The sequence below is a fragment of the Hemicordylus capensis genome, chromosome 4 (assembly GCF_027244095.1).
Source record: "Hemicordylus capensis ecotype Gifberg chromosome 4, rHemCap1.1.pri, whole genome shotgun sequence".
Lineage (NCBI taxonomy): Eukaryota > Metazoa > Chordata > Lepidosauria > Squamata > Cordylidae > Hemicordylus > Hemicordylus capensis.
Genome location: NC_069660.1, coordinates 28,906,823 through 28,912,822, shown reverse-complemented (window position 1 = coordinate 28,912,822; position 6,000 = coordinate 28,906,823).

The following is a 6,000-nucleotide window of genomic DNA, read 5'->3' as shown; positions in this document are numbered from 1 at the left end:
CTATCCAGATCACTATATCACTATATGCAGATCACTATATGCAGATCACCATCTGCATTTGCCATCGGCTTGTCTGGTGGCTACTCAGGGATGGGCCTTCTCTGTTGCTGCCCCGAGGCTTTGGAATGCGCTCCCCATCTTTGACAACTTTTGTCAATAAGAGCCTCCCCATCTTTGACAACTTTTAAAAAGTCTTTAAAGACGCACCTGTTCACTCAGGCTTTTAACTGATACTGTTTTGATGGTATTTTTTTAGAATATTGTTTAAAAAAATTTAAATTGTCATATTTTAAATTTCTTGTTTTTGTTTTTAACTAATGTTTTAATGTTGTTTTTATTTTGTTGTAAACCACCCAGAGACATAAGTTTTGGGTGGTATAAAAATATGTTAAATAAATAAATAAAATATATACAAATTATTGATCTACTTTCAATACAATTTATATTCACATATTTAGTGTTTTTTGCTGTTTTTGTTTTGGTTACATTATCAGAATCTGTTGTTTTGCTTTTATGCACTACATTTCCCATCCTTCACATTGTTGTTTTGATGTTGTACCTGAGTCCAGGTGTCTGTGCACATGTACATTCACACAGTTGTTTTCATGTGGATGTCTATACCTGCATTCATTTGAAAAGTGAACCTGATAGTACAGTCCCCTTGAAATGCAGGATACAGAAAGGAACTGTATTGCTGCAACTGCATTCAAATTAATGCATGAATAACTGTATCTTCTACAATTCTGCACCTGGGTACACACAGATTGTATGAGTGTTGAAGATAACATGTAAATAGGACTTACATCTAACCCTAAACTGCCTCCTGGGGTTCTTGTGAGCCCACCACCATGTTCTGAGTTCCTTGGAGAGACGGCCATCCTTAACTACTTCACTGCATGCGACAAAAGGTAAAAAGAAGGACCTCTTCTGGCATTCTTTCTCATAGTGTGGGAGACATGGCTGCTTGGCTCCTTCCCTTACTGCTGGGTAACACTGAGGGTCTGAAGGAGGAACCCACACTGCAACTTCTTACTTACCATCCATTATAGTTCCTGGGACGGGCAATACCGGAGCACAGGGGAGGGGGCTATAACCCAGTGGCACAGCACACACTTTGCATGGAGAAAATCCTACATTCAATTCCTTGCATCTGCAGGGACTTTTGCACACAGCAAGCTTTTGCTGGGAGGCTTTACAGCAAACTTGAAATTGACACAAATAGTGGATTTTTTTACCTTAGATATAAATGGGGCTGCACTCTAACATGCAGTGAAAACCCCGGGTTGTGTGTGAACTGCTCCTCAATAACTCGCAGGGACTTCGGGGTAACTCTGGCCAATATGTGAATGCACCCCCTCCATTCCGGAGGAGTTGTGAGTTAAAGGGCTTTAAAAGCCCCGTGTGAAAAACTTCCAGGAGGCTTTACACACAGGGCTTCTGTCCTGAATCTCCTTCAGGAGAGTGTGTGTGCATTCACACACCATCAAAACTCACACTGAAGTCCCTTCAGGATCCTTGGACCCACTCCACACAAAAGTCAGGCTTTCTCTTGCGCTTTCTAGTTTCTCTCGAGGTATTTCTGGATTTTAAAAATGCTGGTTTTAGCTGCTTTTTCTGAAAACACTGGGGCAAACAGGGAAAGGCGCTGACGTAGAATCATTAGTGTGGTGAGAGACATGCTTTCTTCAGAAATGCAGATCTCTCTCTGTAGGGAGCTCTCTCTCTTCCCCTCATTGACTAGAAGGAAAACACTGATGCCTGCATGTGGACTTGTTTCAAAAGAAAACCGAGAGCAGAGGGGAGGGGCTGCTTACCTGAATACCACGAGTGTAGTTTGAAGTGGCTTCGCTCAACATTTACCCCGAAGCCTGAAGCCAAGTGCGAATAACTGCCTGGTAGGGCTGGGACATCTTCTGTCTGAAACTCTGGAGAGCTGCCAGTCACACATTTTAGATACTGAATTCCCACACTTAGATCCCCAGATGTTCTTGGACTACAACTCCCCTCATCCATAGCTATGGTGGCTTTGGGGCCCCCTGCTATAGACAATACTGAGCTAGGTAGGCCAACAGTCAGTTATGGGGCAGTTCCATATGGCCGTATGTGTACAATGGATCTGTGACAAAATCGGTCCTCATATGACCTGACATTACTAAGCTGTGCAGAAAAGATGCACACACAGCAGCTCTCTCACTGCTGACAGTAACTGTGGAAATGGCCTTTAGGTACTCTTTGAAGATGGCAGGTTGCAGGGACCTTCAAGATGGCTTCAGGCACAAGTCAGTTGCTTTAACATGGCACCGTGTTCTCCTGGACATTTCCATGTTTTTCTCATGGCTTGTTACAGAACGGGCAACTCCCATTCCTTTCTGTGGAAGCTTCACAGGGAGATGTAGGCAGCTGCTTTATCTTGAGTCAGACTAGCAACCCATCTAGCTTAGCACTGTCTACAATGACAAGCAGCAACTTTCCAGAGATCTCCCAGTTCTACCTATAGATGCCAGAGACTGAACCAGTAGCAGCCCAAGACCTCAGCCCACCTGATGCAGGCACCAAATGCTGCTTCCCCATCCACAGACCTTTAAAATTTTCTACAATGGTTGCCACAACTACCAGCGCTTCCCTAGCATATGTACAAATGCACATGAACACTCACACACATCTCCTCCTCCTCCTCCTCCTCCTCCTCCACGGCTACACTTGCTGTCAGGGATGGTCCAAGGCATTGCAGTACTTGAGATGAGACACCAAATGCTGTCTTACTCCATGTCCTTGGGGGAGACCAACCCCCTTTCAAAGCTGACCCTACCCACCCCTGCAAGGTGACATGGGGGTGAGGAGGAGGAAAAGTTCCCAGCAGCCTCCTCTTCTTTCCATGTGTCTCTTGCAAGCTTTATTTAGTTGATTGATTGATTGATTGATTGATTGATATGCTGCCCTTCCAAAGGTGGCTCAGCAGTTTACATTTGCAAGGAATATAAAGAAAGGCACTCCTTATGAAGCTTGCAAGGGTCAGATCAGTCCCAATTTAACAGCTGCTCCAGTGGTGGCGGCAGGGAGAGTCACTGCCCCCTTGGCTCCCCAGTAATTCAGCACCTGAGACAACTGCCTCATCTTGTCTCGGGAAAGGGCCACTTCTGCTTGCCTGACTCGGTGTTCACCCTGCTGCCTTCCTCAAGTTGCTGCTGAAAGGCTAGTATGAAAAGAAAGAAGCAGAGAAGCATATGATAAAAGGGCTATAGAGTATAGGAGGTGGTCTGTCTAATGTCTACTGTATGTACTCTATGGAAAGGACAGTAAAGTACTGGACACTCTGGCCATACTTGCACGTAACGCAGAACTGCAGAGTGGCCATTCTGCTCCCCCTCCCCGCTCTCTCCAGTACAAATTCAGACATAACAGAGAGCACCCTCTTTGCAGTCAGTGAGACTGCAGAGAGGAGGAGGAACTGGTTGTGTAGGCTTCCTTCTTAACTGAAGGACAGCCCCGGCAGCCAATAGCAGCTAGAACAAGAGAGGAGCTTCCTTCCTCAATGCCAGTTGCCCAAGAGTGAGACTGCAGTGCCATGTTCGGACATAACGCTGGCACCACAAAACCAGAGGTACAGACTGAAAGTAGAAATCAGAGTCTGGGGAGGGAAACTGCGGGGGTCCATTTTCCATCTGAACTGCAGTTGCATGCATTCGGATGCTCAAAGGTTTCAACCAGAGGTCCCTTCAATTCCAGTTTCATGTGACGTGTGAATGCAGCCTTTGTAAAGCACCTCCTGCACTCTACTGATCTTTTTGCTTCCTTCTGTTCATTACTAGCCTGGCAGGGGAGGGAGAAACTAGGAGGAAGTGGTGGCAGCAGAGGATGTATCTTTGCAGAGTGGTGGCTGTGCCATTGCTCAACAAACAGCCATTCTGATGGCAGTGGGTCGAGCATTTTGCCATCTCCCAGCCTCTTCCAAATCAGCCGCATGAGGTGACTGCCTCACCTTGCCTCATGGAAGGCCTGCTCCTGGATTGAACCTCAGACCTTCTAAATATAAAGCATGTGCTCCACCACTGAGCTACAGTCCCTTCCTATACCCTCCCTCATATTCTATTTGTTGCTCCATAGTATTGATAATGAGAGGCACAGTCACCACTCTAGGGATTTTCAGGTAATACACTGCAGAGACGAGTCTTTCAGAGCTAAAGGATGGAGACAGGTCAACCACTAACCTAACCACTGGAAGGGAAGTGTGTTCAAAACTAAACAGCCCAAATAAAGAACTATGGTTATTTGTGTTAGCAATTTCTCTCTAAGAACAGTCACTGAGGTAAATGCACTTCACTTCTTTTTCTGCTGTGTCTGCGTATTCCCATGAGCATCTTTAAAAATAGCCTGTGTGTGGTTGCTGTTCTGCATGTGTGTGTGCGCATGTCTGTGTGTAAAAAATCAAATACAAGAAGTAAACGTGCGGTAAGCAACCACACATTTTCAAATCTTATTTTGATCTGTTTATTTAAAATATTTTTATCTTGCCTTTTGATCACACAATACCCAAGTGGGGTATCCAGACATTTATACATCACCAGTTGGATATGACACATGTCCAGCTGGGGGAGTGCAGTGCATCTAGCTGCTATCCTCATGAGCACAAGCAGAGGGAAGTGGGGAGGGAGCAGCAAACATAGTTGCACTGGAAAGTGGGGTTCCTGAGGAGCCTGGGACCGGGCTCATCAGGAAGGCTCAGTGGTAGGGTACACATTATTATTACACCTGTATTCCCAAGCCAAAGGGGTGATATTTAACAATTTTTTGAAGTTTGTGCATCTTTAAGCTTTTCCCCATTGGAAAAATGGGGATTTCAGCCACCTCATAACTCCACACGGGGAGCTTTTTCCCATGGGGAGTAATGGGGATTTCAGCAGCCCTATAACTCCATGTGGGGCGCACCAGGGTGGGCCAGAGCAGGTTGTGGTGTAGTGCACATGGGGTGCCAGCCACCCCCCCACACACCACCACAAGTCCATGGGGTTCTGGGTGTTGTTGTTTTCAATTTGTGAAGTGTTCTAAGAGTGGATTCTGAGAGTGGTGCAAAATGATAGTGGATACTCTGGTCATTCATCATTTTGCACCAAAGATTTTGAGTGCTGTAGTGGTTAGAGTGTTGGACTAAGACTGGGAAGACCCGAGTTCAAACCCCAGTTCAGCCATGAAACTCACTGGGTGACTCTGGGCTAGTTACTTCTCTCTCAGCCTAATCTACCTCACAGGATTGTTTGGGGAGAAACATAACCATGTATGGGCTCCATGGAGGAAGAGTGGGATATAAATGTAAAATATTTTAAAAATGATGAAATCCAATAAAATCCAAGCAAGAGCATCTGCATGCAGAAGGTTCCAAGTTCCCTCCCTGGCATCTCCAAGATAGGGCTGAGAGAGACTCCTGCCTGTAAGCTTGGAAAAGCTGCTGCCAGTCTGTGAAGACAATACTGAGCTAGGTGGACCAATGGTCTGACTCAGTATATGGCAGCTTCCAAGTTCCTATGTTCCTATGTAATCCAAGCAACATGGGAAATCACACTGATGAGTTTTATTTTAAAAAGTGCAGAAGGGAGGGGGGAAAGGCAATTTCTTCTATTGTAATCAGACCAGAGGCTGAGAAGGAGACTGAAGGAGGGCCAGAGGCAGAGGCAGTATTGTGATCATAGTTGGGGTGGGAAGGGATATGGGTGTGCATTATCCCAATTATACAAAACCCATCATTCAAACAATGTCAGTTCCTCCTGTCTCCTTATCCGATGAGTCACTGCATAGCTTACTATTATATTCATCATTTACATAGCACTTTCAGCTTTTAAAATGCTTAGAACACCTTATTGTCTGTGTGTGCACACTTCAAAACAGCCCTGTAGGGTAGGTCATTATTTTCTTTTTACAGAATAAGAACGGAGGCTTGCAAAATCTGTTAGTGGCCAAATAGTCTGAAGGTCATCTCTAAGAGACCAGGATCATGATTCAGTGCAG